The following is an 18,815-nucleotide window of genomic DNA, read 5'->3' on the forward strand; positions in this document are numbered from 1 at the left end:
CCCTCCCACCGGAAAATTATGAACATTAAGCCCACTCCACTATCGACCCCCCCTACGTATTAAACACCCCCTACCACCCTGGAAGTCATGTACCAGGGCCCCTTCATTCAGCCCAATGTCCCCTTCTACAGTTTTGTGTTCTTCCTGCCCCATCTGTGCAGTAAAGGGGTAATTAGCAGAAATTATTTCTCCAGGTCCTACATGCTGAGCGAAAGATAGAACACCCCCTACCGCCCGCGGGATATCAAAGCTGCCACTGATAGCACCCCCCACCCCTACCGCTGATGGGTGGGTAGGGGCCTCAGTGCATTGCTGTGCCCAGGGGCCTACACTGCTGTTAAGACGGCTCTGAGGAGGGGGGCTGTGTGCAGACGCTATGCAGGCCCCTCCTCAGTGCAATAGACCCTGGCATTGTGCCAGACACTACCGCACATGCGCAAGTCTCCAGAAAAATGGGCACCGTGCCGTGATTTATGCTGCTTACTACAGCACTGACACAGGACTCCGGAGAGGTGAGTATTAAACACAGATGCAGGTTGTGCAGCGTGGGCCCTTCTAGACCCCCTTGCGCACCACACACCTTGATAAGCCAATGTCCACACAGCTGTAGGCTGATCAGTCAGTCACCACCGCCCAATGTAAATGTCATTTTGCATACAATCTATTCCAGCCTTGTCTGTAGGCCGTCACGCTTACTTTTACAGCCCTGCGTTATATTTACTGACACTCAAAACTTTTTAGATGTTTATCATGATTGTGTAATTGAAACATACATAGGGGGTCATTCCGAGTTGTTCGCTCGCTGCAGTTTTTCGCAGTGCAGCGATCAGGTCACTACTGCGCATGCGTATGCACCGCAGTGCGCAGGTGCGTCGTAACGGTTACAAAGCGGATCGTTGCTGGGCGATGGATTTAACAAAGAATCCATTCGCACAGCGGATTGCAAGGAGATTGACAGGAAGAGGGCGTTTGTGGGTGTCAACTGACCGTTTTCAGGGAGTGTTTGGAAAGACGCAGGCGTGCCCAAGCGTTTGCAGGGCGGGTGTCTGACGTCAATTCCGGGATCAAAAAGACTGAAGTGATCGCAGCGGCTGAGTAAGTCCAAAGCTACTCAGAAACTGCACAAAACGTTTTTGCCCCACTCGGCTGCACATGCGTTCGCACACTTGCAAAGTGAAAATACACTCCCCTGTGGGCGGCGACTATGCGTTTGCACGGCTGCAAAAAGTAGCTAGCGAGCAATCAACTCGGAATGAGGGCCATAGGCCGGCACGCCTCGTTGAATGTACTACAGCTGTGATAAATGGCGCCTCAATCTCAGGGTATGAGGACTTTAGCAACAGGAGGCTGGGAAGACAAATACTATAGAGAACTGTGTCCAATTTCTACTTAATTGTGCAATAGAGGCCAATGGGACAATTATCCACGTCACACCGCCTACAATGTATTCACTGACTGATCACCTTAAATGTTGCCGCTCTAGACGGATGTAAATAAGAACGGTAGAGTGTAACGAGGTATTCGCAGTAGGCAGAGAGAGGAAATCTGCTTATGTAAAGTAAATGTAATATTTTCAGCTTTTTACACGTCCTCATCAGCAATAATTGCTGTTCCTTTGTAGGGTAAGGTGAACACAGAAAAATCCTATAATGAGACATCTAACACAAACGCACACAAAATATAAAATAATCGCAGCGGTGGGTCTAATTGCTGTGTCAGTACGCCGACAGGGAATGTGGATGCTATTACGCAGTTCATGTTGTTCTACCAGTGTCTCTGCTCCAATTAGTCCATATCAGTTCACAAACATAATTGTACGAGCATTGAGACAACTGTGGAACAGTAGCAGGAATGCAGAAATATGACATTATGTATAGAGAATATAAAGGGCCCTCCGCTGACGGATGGAACACAGTCACTTCGGCAATACTTGAGACAGCGGCAGCTGCAGTACGTATACGAAGAAAAACAAGACTTAGAAGAAAACCCTGTATGTTACGGGACTGCGTATTTCACATCACAGGCGGGATGTGTAGGAGAATATAATTAGAGAATTAATAGCCACAGCTGATACATAAATGGAAGTATTTCATGGGGAAAATGCCGTCTTGGCATTATTATTATTTTTTTTTTTAATGAGCAGGCTCTAAAAACAACCCTGATTTACGAAAACAATTGTCCTCTTGTGATCTTGGAAAGGTCACGTTTGAGTATTATATGTGAGTTGTGTTCACCCCAGATCCTCCACCAGACTAACAATAGATTCTACCTCTGCGCTCCGATACGCTTGTGACTACAAACCTTTAGTTCCGCAATTAATCATAGTTTTCGCATTCTAATGGGACAATAAGCATTTAGAAATGTTTTATCTTAACAGTGACTTAAAATCATGTTTTATAAAATATATATATAAAAGAATATTCAGTTATCTTCTTTGTCGTTAAATATGCAAGTTCTCTAGTTTGTTCCAGTTAGGGTTACCATCGCACCATACAGCAAATGCTTTGTCGCTGCTCGTTGTCAGCCATATTGTTTCTGATCTAACACATACTGGCCTGATTCAGACCTGATTGGTGCTGTGCATTTTCACACATCAGTTATCAGGTCTGAACTGCGTATGCGTCGGCGCTCATGCCAGACAGCCGACAGCTGTCTTAGCCCTGCGATCGCCTCTGCCTGATTGACAGGCAGAGGCGGTTGCTGGGTGGTAGGAGGTGGGCCGGCGGTGTTTGGCTGCCATTTAGGTGGTGCGGTCCGGGCAATGCAGGCGTGGCTGGACCATTGGGGGGGCGGGCCGCGGCAGCTGCATGTCGTCACCCGCAGCCGCTGCGACCCTCACAGTGATGAGTAGCTCCCTGCCAGCACGCAAGAGCTGCGCTCGCAGGGAGCTCCTCCTACAAAACAAAAGCATCGTCGCTGTGCGACGGGGTAGGGACTGACATGCGGGGCGGACTAGTCCTGTGATGGGCGTTCCCGCATGTCTGTGTGGATGACCGTAGATGTGCTAAATATATCACATGTACGATCAGGTCTGAATTAGCCGCACTATCTGAACAAAACACAGTGAAAATGAACTAGATGGAAGTATCAGTCAATGAGATATATTTCCAGTTCTGATAAAAAAAAAATACAAAATGGATGTGTTGTTGCTTATCAAATTACTATATATATATATATATATATATAAAACAAATTTCAGTGCCAGAAGGTAGAGTATTATAGTTCATGTAGTTTATTTATTACGTTTCTTATATAGCGCAACATATTGCATTGAGCTTTACAATTGGAACAACAGTGATAACACAAAACTGGCCAATAACAGATAGTCATAGAGGTAGGAATACATATGATATACAACTCTCTCTCTGTATATATATATAAATAATAATAATTATTATTATTATTATTATTATTATTACTACCAGTTATTTATATACCGCACACATATTCCGCAGCGCTTTACAGAGAATATTTGGGCATTCACATCAGTCCCTGCCCCAGTGGAACTTACACTCTATATTCCCTATCACATGTACACTCACACACATTCACACTAGGGCTATTTTTTTTGTTTTTGGAGCCACTCACGGGCAGCGGTGGACGGGAGCCGCCTGACACCCGCACCCCGACAGCCTGCCTCCGCAACCCCCTCCCCTCCCTACCCAGCTTCCACATGTACACGCTGCCCAGGAGCCGCCAGCACACGCTGCTCTGGAACTAATCCACACGTACATGCCGCCCACCATCACCCCGACTACACGCCGCACCTGCCTCTCTACCAGCCTCCGCTGTCTGCTGCCCCCAGACCCCTCTAATGCATGTGGCTTACCCTACCTACCACCCCCCCACCCCACCCCACGGACACCAAACGTCCCCCAATCTAACACTGCTACCACTTCTACCTCACACACACACACACACACACACACACACACACACACACACACACACACACACACACTCCACCCTTCTCCCCCCTTCTCCCCCCTCCCACAAAACACCTTGGCCATCTGGACTACACCACCACCCAAGAACAACCACTCCTGCACCAATTAGGGTCAACCCAACACATAACACACCCAACACTACTTTTAACACACATACCCACAACCACCTTTCCAAAACACCCGCACACACCCCAAGACCATCACCCACCCCCAATAACACCATACCGGCCAACCACCCTCCACAAATACAACACCCCTCAAATACCCCCTGCACCCCAGCACAACCGTAACCATCTGACTAATCCAGACACCCCCCCTCCCCTCCCCTTCCGTCTCCTCCCCTCCCCTTCCCCTGCACACATCACAAACCCACCAAAACACTCCACCATGCACCCACCCATCTTATGTGCACCTCCTCCACCCATGCAAACTTCAAACCCCCTCCCCCATCCACCTCCCACCCACATCTGCATCCCACACTGCACCTCCGGTCACCACCACCATCCCTCCTCACTACGCAACAACATATACAGGCAGCAAAGCCGCTCCACACACTTGCCCAAGCACCATAAATCACAGAACACCACACGCCTAACTAGCCACCCCTTACAAGTAACAGTCCACCACGCACCTTCCCGTCATAACCCTCCAAAAAACAACCAAACACCACCCTAACCCTATCGCACACCCACCTCCCTCCCTCTGCAACCAACTAATTCGCCCAAACCATCAAAACACCAATGACCCGACAACACTACCGCCATATCCTAAAGGCACTAATTCCCTAATTCCACCAGCAACAAAAAAAAAACCAACTTACACAACCAGCAGTACTTTTCACAAACACCCCCACACCCCCGCAACCACCTGTACAACACCCCCCGCACACCACAACCCCATCCCACAACCCCATATCTCCCACACACCCTCCACAACTAAAACACCCATCCAACACCCCCTGCACAAAAGCACAAGCTTAGCCATCTGACAAATCACACCTCTAAACAAAAACATCACCCACCCACAACTTCAACACACTACACCCCCCCCACTACAATTAAACCACCACACCTCACAAACACATCCATCTACCACCCAAGCACAATACCTAACATACCCCTTCCATAAATACATCCCACCTTGCAACTCAACACAGCCTTCCACATCCCCCTAGCCTACTCACCCCCCATCCTCCCATGCACACACCACACGACCCTACACACCTCACCCTATCCAGACATCCCTGCGCCATGGCACCTTTACACACCCTACCCCTTATCCACACACCTACAACTCCGCCAAGTGCAGTACCTCAGGCCCCCTCCACCAACCTCACCCCTAGCCCAAAGTATACAGTGACCGGACCACATCCACCGTCCAGCCTTACTGTGGTCAGCCGCCAACCACAGCTTCTTACGGACAGACAGCCGTATCCATGTACCCCTTCACACAAAACACTCCACCAACCACAGTCCCTTCACCCCCCTCCACAATGTACACCAAAGTCGCCCTAAACCTATTACATCCAACCTTTCAACCTACCCTTAACCCACATACACCCCCACCCACACCCTACACCCCCATCAAGTCCCCATTGCACATGCCATAGACACACCTTGCACCCCCTCTCAACCTACCTGCCCGCAGACCCTTCCTCCCTCACACACACACACACATATACACTTTACCTTCACTCTCCCTTATTGCCATCCCTCCCAATGCTAACCACCCACCACTCACATCATGTACACACCACACCCCCATCCGCACGCCCCTTTTCCAAAAAACCATCCTCCACATCCACCTCACACAATACCATCCCACTCTGCACACTGTCACTACCTACATCATAAAACACTCCCACCACAAACAAACCCCTACCCCTCAACACAACCCCACCCACACCTTCAACTCACCCACCTCCACCACATCCCCTGCACCTCACAAGTACATCCCACATACAACCTAACACTCACCATCCACACAGACACCACCCAACCATTGCCCCATACACCTGACCAGCCCATTCACCATCCCCCTTCCTAAATTACACCACACTACCCCAAATACCCTACATCATCCCACCACACTCCCCATGTGCAACTCCCCCACCTTCCAACACCCTCCCATGTCCTCGTGTACCCCACAAACACAAATCCAACAAATACAATTCCTCCTAGCACCTACACCATCCCTTACCCCTTGCCCCTATATACGCAGTCACCGGCCCCCATCCATGGGTAAGCCTATACACGCTCATTCACCCTCCCCAGCATCTTACCAACCCACAGCCCTAACCTACTAACACTAACACCACCTCACCAAACCCATTACCATCACCACCATCAACACTCCAAACACAACCCCCACTCTCCCTATCACATACATCCTCAAACCCTAACCCACCTAACCAACCCACCACACTCACAACACCCCCTAACCTTTTATGAACACCCTGCCAAATGCTAAACACCCTCTCAACCCACCTGCACACCACACATTCCTCCATCACACACAGCACATCAGTTCCCCCTTCAACAGTTCCATACCCCCCCTGGCAACCCTCCACCACTCACAACATCCACATACCCCATTTACAACACCACCTCTGCACCAACATCCCCGTCCACAAGTCAATTTTACACACAACCATCCACCACACACACCACCTACAACACCAACCCTCCACACAACCAGTCAATACCACAATCACAGGGCAACGCCAACACACACACACCTCCACCTCACTACACCCACCCCCTTTCACATTCAAACAACACACCATGTACACTGTTGCCCCACACTCACACAACACACACATGCCCAGCACCCACAATGCCTCACACTAACATCCACCCAACCCCCTTGCCCCATCCTTGACATACAGCTTATTCAAATACATTACCCCTCCACCTCCCCCTAAACATCAACAAAACCATCAACCTCCGCCTACCCCACTCCTCCCATGAACACTACAAAGCCATGTGAAACTCCACCACCCATTACTCTACACCTTCACCTTTCTGTAGGGGTTACGGGGGCGTAGCCCCTTACGACGGTGTGAAGAGCGCCCGTAGGGCGCGATGAATCACCTAGTATATATATATATAAAATGAATGATCAACAATATAACCATTTTGTATTATTTTTAAAAATAAATGTTGGAATTTAATCTGTTCGATAAATATGTGTGTGTGTGTGTGTATACTGTATATATCTATATATCTATATATATATATAAAATTAATTTATTAATATATGTGAAATCCATTTCAATACTTGCCAATGTTAATATATTTTTAGACAATGGCGATTTGAAACAAATTAACATTGCCAGAAGTGTTACGAGGACTCGTCCAGTTGATGTACACAACGGTTGGCAAGGAAACTAATTAGACAGCAGCTGTGACATGTTTTTATTTCTGAACTATAAAGTTTAAAAAATGCCAATTGGAGGAGCCACACCTAAAAAATATGTGTGTGCGTTCTACAGAAGGCCGAGGAGTGGGATTAAACAAGGCAGGGCCCTAAGGGAGTTTCCCCATGGAATAAATAGTAAACTTTTCATCTCAACACTGAATTCCTATGATTTATTCATAGGTCTTCATAAGGAACGCCAAACAGATTATCGTGTTTATATCACTGCTCCGCTGAGAGATAAATGCTCTAATAGCTGAACTGGCAGGGTCACCGAGTACAAAGCTGCCTGCTGGGCCGCCAAATACTACATACAAAATATATGGAAAAAGATTGGGAAAAAAATAAAAAGAAAGAAAATCAAAGTGCGGGAAATAAGTGATGTCATCTTGCTACGACCAATCATTTCCATCAGATATATATATATATATATATATAGTCCTCCTAATACTCTCCTGGCAGAGAGAGTGATACGCGGCACTGCAGGGTTTTGAATAGCTGAATTTTATTTCAACGTTTCGGGACCCAAAGTCCCGTCGTCAGGTTGTATGTTATTTTCCTGACGACGGGACTTTGGGTCCCGAAACGTTGAAATAAAATTCAGCTATTCAAAACCCTGCAGTGCCGCGTATCACTCTCTCTGCCAGGAGAGTATTAGGAGGACTATTGATATACACGAAGGCACGCAGGTACCTGATTTATTATTATGAAGAGTGCCGATCCAGCAGCATCCCTATATATATATATATATATATATATATAATTTTCATTTGACCTATATATATATTGTAGTTTTGGTGTTTGCACAATGATAGGAACAAGGCAGAGAGAACAGTGAAACCACTGCAGGACATTATATATATATATATATATATATATATATATATATAAAATGAGTCACATTGCATCTGGTTACTTTTCTGTGTCTCTGGCGATTAAGGCCGCCATGTGGTAATTTTGCACGGGTTGTCGCTGTAAGCATTGAGATAATGATTTGTAAAACTATACTTGGGCTGGTAACTGTAGTAACACGAGCCAATCTGCAATTAAACTCCAAGAAAACTATTAATACACGCATGGCAAGCCGCAGCACACAGCCAGGCCAGGGCGAGGGGCATCACACAGGATCAGATCCAGCAAGGTATTTCAGAGAAGAAATCTGTGCATGCGCTGGGAGGTTGGGGGGCCGTGGAGAGGAACGCTACGTGGAACTGCAGTGTGGCGATATATCCCTGGAGCAGGGGAGCTGCTGAATAATATTCCAGCTCACATTCCATTAGGATTAGGGGATGAAAGGCTTTATGATTTCCAAACGCTTCTCCACATTTGCTGTGTTCCTGCTGTAATTTGCACAGCACTTTGGCCAGACACCAAGGGGTCCAATAATCAATTAGTTCAAAGAACTTGTAAAAAGATTGCTTGTGGCCCCCGTGACCCGATGACGTATACAGAAACATCTTTATTGCTTTTGTCTCAGTACATTTCTCTGTTCCCAGTAATATTAAACATTAAATATTTGTATGTTTGGTGCCGTCGTCCAAGTTTTCCGAGTCACCTTGGGAGGTCCTTTTAAAAAACAGAAATGGATCCCCCAGATTACTGGCGCGTAAACTAGTTTTCTTTTTTCTTTTCCTTTTTTCTTGGCTGATATTATTATTATTATTATTATTATTGGTTGTTTATATAACAACATCATATAACTCATGAGTTACACAAACTGGGGTCTCTACTAGAAGAACATGCAATTAACACAAAGGCCCTGATACACGTGCACCCATGTGCGGAACATTTCTTACACGTTGCCACATTACTCATGCACTGGAACCGTGCGCGCACAAGCGCTGGCGATGTAAAGCCATGCATATTATTTGTATCGCGTCTACATTTACGACTGAATGGTGTAATTGGGCTGTGAAAGAAGCGCCGTTCAGCGAGGGAGTATTTACGGAACTGCGGGCTACGCAGTGTTGGATGTCGGGGTAGATACGCCTGTTTTCAGGTGTTTCCTTTGCAAAAAGGATTAGGCTGGTGCAAGTGTGGAGTGATGATGGGGCAGCACGGATGGCGTAGTGGTTAGCATTACTGCCGCATAGCATGGAGTCCAAGGTCCATCTGTGTGGTCTTTTTTTTATGTTTTCACCGCATTTGCGCAAGTGTCTTCTGAGTGCTCCGGTTTCCTCCCACACTTCAAGAACACCCAAGAACATGTATTTGTAGGTTAACTGGTGTCTAACCAGAAATGTTCTATGTGTGTGTATATGTGATAGGTCATAAAGGGTCTGATTCAGGGATGTACGGTAATGCAGTCGCAGCTACTAATTTGTACACATCGGATGTGCGAAATTACGATAATGCGTCCGCCGCCTGAAAATGTATTGAGACGCCCACCAGCAGCTTTGCAGAGCCAAGCAACTGTGCAAAAACACGCAGCGGTGGGCGCAGATCCTTCAGTCACTGACTCCGCGAGTAACCCTATAGTTGCGCAAAGTGACAGCGGGATCTATTACACTGGCGCTATGTTTTCTGCATATGTGATTGCAGAGGTAGACTGAGACACTCCCCGAAAAATGGTCGCAATGCACCTGCTTTTTTTGCCGCCACTCCCGTTTCCTCCCGCAAACGCTCCTTCACTTCAATCACTGTGTGAAGAAATCCTCACTGTGAGCGCCATCGCTAAGGTAGCTTGACACGCGCTCAGTGCAACCATGGCGCGTGTACCGTCCTATGATGATCACTCAGCTCAGTAAATATCGCCATCGCGTACAGCTCTGAATCAGACTCTTAGGGGGGAATTCAAATGTTTGAAAAGTCAGTTGGGTGTCTGTTTTTTTTCCTATCTAATAGACGGGAAAAAACAGACACCCAACTGACTTTTCAAACATTTGAATTCCCCCCTTAGAATGTAAGCTCCACTGGGACAGGGACTGATGTGAACGGTTGTGAAAATCTATGGTAGCATTGCGTAATATGTGTGCGCTATATACACAACTGTTAATAAATAAATTATGAACATTAAATAAAGCATACCAAGGGGCATGCAACTGTATACACATTTTTTCCAGAGCTGGCGGTACTGGCGCAGATACAGACTACTCTGCGTCAAGCTCCTTATCTTTGTTTACCTTTATTTTATTCACACAGATTCCATGGTTGGTGATCATAGAACAATTTTTTTACGTCTTTCACCCCATTCTTTTTCTCTAACGTATAAGCCATTCTCCTTTCCTATGCTTCTGTAAGTCTTCGGGCTTTGCCCGGACCGGTTGGTATTATTTATTATTTATTAGTCCTTTCTTATTATAAGCAAACATGTTGGATGTTATGTAAAACTACCTTATCAATTAGTGGAAATAAGATAAATATATTTTTTGCGAAATGCGTCACTAATGTAACTGTAAAAATAAACCCAGCTTGAATTTTAAAGCTTTCCTCTAAATAAATAGCAGCGGTTGGTTGTGGGGACAAATTACAGTAAGTGAATACAATGAGAGTACTTCCTATGAAATTCTAGAAAACATTTATCAAGCACTCCGTTAATGTAATCCATTCAGACTACAGACAACACATCAGAACTTTGAAGTTGAACTTTGAGAAGAAACTGAAAACCGCGGTAATGAAACTGAAACGAAACCGGTGCATATATTTAAATCACAAACAAGTTTAACGAGCCCACGCTGTAAACATTATATTGAATTAGTTTCAATAATTTTGCTATATCTCCTATATCTATGGTGCTAAAGACTATTATATGATTAAGCTCACTCCCTGATATTCAGCAACGCAATACTATGCTCTTATGCTGGGATGTGAATGCCAACTGCAGACCGAAATGTAGGCAAAGGTGTGCAAGCCATTTAAAGAGCTCTGATTGCACTGTTGCCATAGGGAGAGGAAGAATATTGTCACGGGATCGGTATACATGATGGATGGACGGGATGCCGGCCATCACAAGACCGAGGATTTCGGCTGTTGGGTTACCGGTGGTGGGATATCGACCTGGTTGGGATTCCAGTGTTGATGTTCTGACGGGTGTCTGGATTCCGGTGTCGGTTTTCCGGCAGCCGGGATTCTGACCGCCGGGATCTTGAACGTATACCATCTATTGAGTTCTACAAGAGTCACATGGATGGACTTTTTTTCATGATGGGTATTCACAGGGTATGGATCCCTTATTGCTACATATGGGATAAGCAAGATCAGCAAAGAGCGCATTAACGTTTTCCAACTTTGAACCAAATATTCAATTTTCATCTAATTGATTCTCTATTTTTTCTGTTTCATAGAGAAAGTGACTTTTAAAGGAAAATGAAGCTTCCTGTCACGGGGCGTTCCTACGGACTTGTTCCCTGGATCCTCAGAATAGTGTTTGCTTCAGCTGCTACTGTACATCCACACTCGAGGAAATGCCACGGCCTTCTTGTTTCCACCTGGCATGGAGCTTTGTCCAAAGAAATATTCTCATGCTCATTCATGATCACAACATCTACAAACAAAGGAAGTTGTACTTGAGATTCTGAAGCCCATAAAGGATATCTTTAGAAGAAAGAACTAGGCATAAATTTGGACAATGACAGTCCTTTAGAAAACGAGACAGCCTATTACGTACGATGCAATTGTGGCCGTCTTTGCTCTTAATTCTATCTGCCAATTACTGCACTCACCATTTTTCATCTATTGCCAAAGCTTTAAAAACTTTTCAGATCTAAGCAATAGAAGTCAGGTGCGGAGTTTGCATGTTCTTATCGTGTTTGTGCGGGTTGTCTCCAGATTTTTCAATTTCCTTCCACAGTCCAAATATATACTTACAGGTTAAATGACTTCAGTCAGCTGTGACCCCAGTATGTAGGAGGTAGGGATTTTACGAGAGATTGGACAGGAGAATGTATAGCAGTTATGGAAGCACCTTGGGTAAGTAAATGGCATAGTCCGGTAATATTTTCAGTGTTGGAAATGATGTGTGTGCAGGAGTTGATATTTCAGAGTTATAAAGGCACACACCACAGGATGACCCTGATCAGCCTAGTTGCTTAACCAGTGGCATTGTTTTATTGATAGATAGCAGGTACAGCCGTACTCACTGTTACATGTACACTGGCGATGGAGTATAGCTTGAACAGAGTGGGGTATCACACAGCTCACTAGCCAGTGAGTATATACTGTAAATTAGGGATGAGCGGGTTCGGTTCCTCGGAATCCGAACCCGCCCGAACTTCATGTTTTTTTACACGGGTCCGAGCGACTCGGATCTTCCCGCCTTGCTCGGTTAACCCGAGCGCGCCCGAACGTCATCATCCCGCTGTCGGATTCTCGCGAGGCTCGGATTCTATCGCGAGACTCGGATTCTATATAAGGAGCCGCGCGTCGCCGCCATTTTCACACGTGCATTGAGATTCATAGGGAGAGGACGTGGCTGGCGTCCTCTCCGTTTATAGAGAAGAGAGTGAGACAGTAGAGAGAGACACAGTAGTAATTTTGGGGAGCATTAGGAGGAGTACTAGTTACTTGCTGAAGTGATAGATAGTGTGACTGTATATTATCTGACTTGTGGGGGAGACACTGACAGTGGGGAGCAGTTAGAGTCTGAGAGCAGGACTCAGGAGTACATACAGATGTAGCCACCTTTATCTTGAGTGGCCGCGGCGGTTGTCCCGTTCGACCATACGCAGCGTACTGTGGCGTAGCGAGGCGCGCCTAGCCACAGAGAGGCTATCTAATCGCACGGAGACAGACATTTGACGTTTGGCGTTACCTTTACGTGTAATACCTGCGATCAGCCACCAGATGTCGCTTTTTACAATCACCACTGCGCATGCGTGTGGTCTCCCGTAAAATACAATACTGACATACATAATAAGGACTACTTTACTAAGGCGTCTCATTACGCTGCATACAGCAAATACTGTACTCATTACGCTGCATTATTTAATACAGTACTGTACAGTATATACAGTACGACACCGACGCAAATACAGTAGTACAGCATACAGTATATGATCCATCTACAATACTTTATGAATACTGTATGTGAGCGTGCAAGTCCCGCAGACAAAACACAGTACTGTAAAACCAGTAGTGTACACTGTCGCAAATGGATGTGTGTTACAAGTTCACTATTGCCTCTCAAGATTAGGAATTTTCTACAGTGTTATCGTCCTAATCCCGTAGCCATTACAGCATAATCAAAACCAACGGATTTATACATTTGTCTGCGGCGAAGTGGTGAAGTGTTTCGCTTCCTATACTCAGAGTCCAGGGTTCGATTCCTTAAGTACTGTACGAATGCATGTTACTGTAGTTTTTTTCAGACACTTTATTATTTTTTTTATTCACATACTGCAAACCAGGGCATACAGTAGCTGCATGAGCGGTTCTATGCGATCGAGTCCGGTGTACCATAATGTGCAGGTTCTATGCAGGTTAAGGTACTATGCTCCGTACACAGTACACATACAATTCTGTAGCTGGGCAGACTGAATAGAAATGGCTACCACCTATGACTCCTTGCCCCACAGAGGCCCTAGGCTACGGAGCAAGTAATAGTCCAGATTGTACAGACTATGGGGCAATGCTGAATGAGCGTCACAATCCCCTAGCTAAAATACACAGTATGCATATTATGGTACACCGGACTCGATGACATACTGTAGCACACTGGCAAAATGGCCACCGCCCCTGAACCCTTGTGCAGGTTATGGGGCAATGCTGAAGGAGCGTCACAATCCCCTAGCCAAAATACACAGGGGAGGGATAAGCTACTGTAGGATTGCATACAGTATTACGGTACACCGGACTCAATCGCATAGCACACTGTCAAAACGACCACTACCCATGAACCCCCACCTCCTGAACCCCCACCTCGTGGCAGGCAGCAGTTGGGTATGGAATGAGAAATGGCATAAGCTGTGCAGGCTACGGGGCGATGCTGAAGGAGCGTCACAATCCCCTAGCCAAAATACACAGAGATACTGTAAGCGAGGTCTATGCACATTACAGTACTGTACGTTACACCGGGCTCGGTCGCATAGCAAACTGACAAAACACAAGTTTTACAGTACATACAGTAAAGCAGGCCAAAGCTGCAGGAGAGTTTCTACTGTAAAGGTTCTATGCACCGTACGGTAATGTACACATACCTGTACAATTCTATAGCAGGGCAGACTCAATTGAAATGGCTACCGCCTGTGACTCCTACAGTAGCTCCTAGGAGGCACTCAGCTATGGAGCAAATAACAGCACAGATTTTGCAGGCTACGGGGCAATGCTGAAGGAGCGTCACAATCCCCTAGCTACAATACACAGGGGTGATAGAGATAATCGAGTGGCTGGAGGGGGGTCCCCTTGATTTAAGGGGCCCCCACTCCTCCAGGGTACTCCGGCCAGGTGTGACTAGTTGGGTATTTAATTCCATGGCCGCAGGGACCTGTATAAAAGTCTCCCCCGGCTGTGCATTATCTGTCCAGCTAGTGGAGCCCAGTGCTGATTCAAAAAATATGGGGAACCCCTACGCTTTTTTTGTCCCCCTTATTTTTTGCACCAGGACCAGGCGCAGAGCCCGGTGCTGGTTCTAAAAAGATGGGGGATCCCGTGTCCATTTTTTCCGTATTCCTTCCGGAATTCGACTGCAATTGCATATACAGTACTGTACCCCTTAATGTCACTGCTTACAGTATACAGTATTTAGACATGAGCTTGTGTACAGTATCTGTCATGAGGTGCTTTTTTCACTGACACTATAACTTTTTTCTATTGTGATATACTGTACAGAGGCGGCAAACTAGCCAAACGGGAATAATCAGCTTCTGCAGAATAAAATGAGATGCTACAGTACATGCCTATATTCTGTGAGTGACTGCGGCTCTATGAAATTAAATCAGAAAATTTAAATATGAAATGCATCATCTGGGGGTCGAGCTTTTAGTCATGCGGCTCCGACTCTATGGAACTCACTTCCCCGCACAGTGCGAGAGGCCCCAACTATAGAATCCTTCAAAAGTAGACTCAAGACTTTCCTGTTTACTCAAGCATTTCCATAGTGTCCCTTTTAGTATCTTCGTGCTTCTGTATTTTATGAAAATGTACTTCATTATTTTCTGTATTATATCATGCTATATATCTGTTAAGCGCCTTGAGTCCTATTGGAGAAAGAGCGCTATATAAATAAAATTATTATTATTATTATTATTATTATTACTAATGTGTGGCATTACTGTACTGTATGTGTATAAGGTGTACTACAATATTTTCTGGTGTAACATAAGGAAAGGGCACTACTGCATGGTCTAATGCAGTGGTTCTCAAACTTGGTCCTCAGGACCCCACACAGTGCATGTTTTGCAGGTAAACCAGCAAGTGCACAGATGTATTCATTACTAACTGACACATTTTAGAAGGTCCATACAGTAGGTGGAGCTAATTTTTTCACTTGTGATTCTGTGAGACCTGCAAAACCTGCACTGTGTGGGGTCCTGAGGACTGAGTTTGAGAACCTGTGGTCTAATGTAAATAAAGATGAATGTGGTGGGGTGTAATGTGAATAAGGGGCATTACTGTTAGGAGTAATGTGGTACTATGATATGATGTCATGAGAATAAGAGACACCACTGCATGATATAATGTGAATAAAGTTGCAGTACTGTGTTGTGTCATTTCATCTTCGGGTATTATTGTGTTACCATGCCCCTTCCCAGCAAGAACATACTGTACACTGTTTTGGGCTGGCACTAAATGTGCACATTGTTCTTATTTAGATTATAGGGGGTAGGAGCGCCAAAATGGGTGATGGTGCTGGGAAAGGGGTGCAGGGTTAGAGGCGGAACTACGTAGCATCTGTGCAAGAGGGCATCAGCCAAAATCTAGCCTAGGGCATCATGTTGGTCAGGTTTGGCTCTGATAATACTGTATACTGTACTCTTACTGTACTTTGCATTCAATACAGATACTGTTTGCACACAGGTTTTACATGAATCATTGGCAATGCTGCAGGAGTGTCTCATTAGGCAATCTAAAATATACCACGACTATGGGTGGGGATACAGTAGGGAAGTTCTGTCACCATAAGCTGTCTGCTGTGTATAGCATATTTCCATCTGAGATGCATTTGTGTGTTTGTAATAAGAAAAAAACATTTTACTGTACATTTAGTGGATACAGTGTTTCTCCCCCATAATGACGTATCATACTGTACAGGTACCCTCATGTACTGTACCGTACCATACTGTAAAATTGAATATTTATTGGAAAAACATCAATATTAATGTAAAAATAAAGTATTACAACATCCGATTCCATGTACTGCACTGATCAAAATGTACAGTACTCTTATTCAGGACTTATAAAACTGAAAATAACTGTTCATACAGTACACATCAATAACATTACTACTGTATAATATTCTACATTAGTTTATGCAATAATCAGACAAAGGCAATTTTATCATTTTTTTTAATAATGCACCAATTTAAAATTTTAAACAGAAAATACAGAACTACATATTTGTGGCTTGACCATTTCTTTCAACTACAACAGGTAATACTTTATACAGGTGATTTATATAATTATTACAATGTTCAGGTGTGAGTACTTCTAGCCAAAATTTCTTTATCCCATCCACCAGTTGCTGTTTTGTTGTTGGCTTTGCAACACTCCTAACGTACCTCTTCAATTGAGCCCACACTAATTCGATTGGGTTCATGTCTGGTGATCTAATTAAAAAAAAAAAAAAAGCGTATAGAAAAAATTAATTACAGTACATTACAGTAAATAGAGAAAATTAAACATACAATATTGTACTGTTTATTAAACAAAATTTTTTTTTACAGTACTAGAGTGCTATCCAAAATTTTACTTGTACACTGTTGAAAGAATACTCACTCTGGTGGTGTGCGTTCCCAATTCATACCTTTCTCTTCCATAAATTTGGCTGAGGCGGAGTGTTTAGGATCATTGTCTTGGAATATCCTATGGTGAGTTGGGTAATATTTATTCACAAATGGCACCATACATTTCTCTACTATTGTTTCTTGGAAATATTTCTTATCCATGATTCCTACAGAAATCAAAAAATGTTGTTCATTAATAAGCAACTCCTTTTATTGTGCAGTTACACGTACTCTACAGTACAACATGTATTTTTACAGAACACAGGCACAGAATAAAGTATAGTACTGTACTGTACCTTCGAAAAATAATAGGGGACCAGCTCCTAATCGTGATATGCCTCCCCATACATGGATTTTCAATGGATGCTTTGGGCGTGGTTTTAAAGAGATATGGTTACGTTTCCTGAATGACATTCTGGAGAACCGCTCAAGGGCAACAGACGATTCATCTGTGAAAATGACATCATCAAATGTTTCACCACTCTCAATCCATCGCCGTGCCTGTTCCACTCTCTTTTCTTTATTCACATCTCTTATCATTGGAGATATCCTGTGAAGAGCCAAAAATAATGAAATCAGATACAGTTATGAAATTACAGATTTACAGATTACTGTATATACAGTAGACTGTATGTGCAGTATACTGTATTATATACCTACTGTATACATTAAACTGTACATACAGTACATTAAGTTACATACAGAGTAATATATATATACATACTGTACATACACACAAACACACACACACAGTATACAGTATGTAATCATCACAATAAGCCGGCAATGCTTCATTGCTGTCTCTGAGTGCCTATACAGTAGGTATCTCTTTTGGGATAGAATACTGTATATACAGTATATACACACACACATACTGTATATAGTATAAAGTACACACTCTGTATAATGATTTATGGCATTATTATATCACGTATCAAGGGATTATTAACAGTGCATTTACTGTATGGTTTATACTGCTTTCAGTATTTTACCTTGTTGCGCCAAAGGTCCATCCCATTTTCCGTCGCATCCTTCTGATGCTGGTGGCCGATATGTCCAGGTCATACTTGGAATGGAGAATTCGTTTTATTTGCAGAGCAGTACGCTCATCATCCTCACGAGTTAGTTCCTCCACAATTTGTTGCACTCTCCTACAGTACAATACAGTATGAAAAATATGAATTCATGAACAGCACAATCACAGTTACAATTGATGAAGTTTTTATTTTATTTCAAAAAAATTGTTTATGGTATAAAGCAAGTCATTTAAACATTACAGTAGTGTACAGTACGTACCATGTGCATTTTGTAGGAAATACAAATCTGGGCGTTGTTCTCTCGAATGCATGATAGCGCACCGTTTCTAAAGTGACTATAATGCCACTTTCCTTGAGCCATGCATGGATCTCTTTGATGGTTTTATTTTATTTTTTCATGTTGGCGATTATCTTGCTCATCGTTTTGTTGATAGTTACTGGCATGTTGTCCAACTATAATTCCTGTATGGAGAGAAAACATTTGTGAATACTGTAGTCTAAAATTTACACATCTGAAAATGCATAAGAGTTTTATG

Source organism: Pseudophryne corroboree, chromosome 9 (genome assembly GCF_028390025.1).
Source record: "Pseudophryne corroboree isolate aPseCor3 chromosome 9, aPseCor3.hap2, whole genome shotgun sequence".
NCBI classification, from domain to species: Eukaryota; Metazoa; Chordata; class Amphibia; order Anura; family Myobatrachidae; genus Pseudophryne; species Pseudophryne corroboree.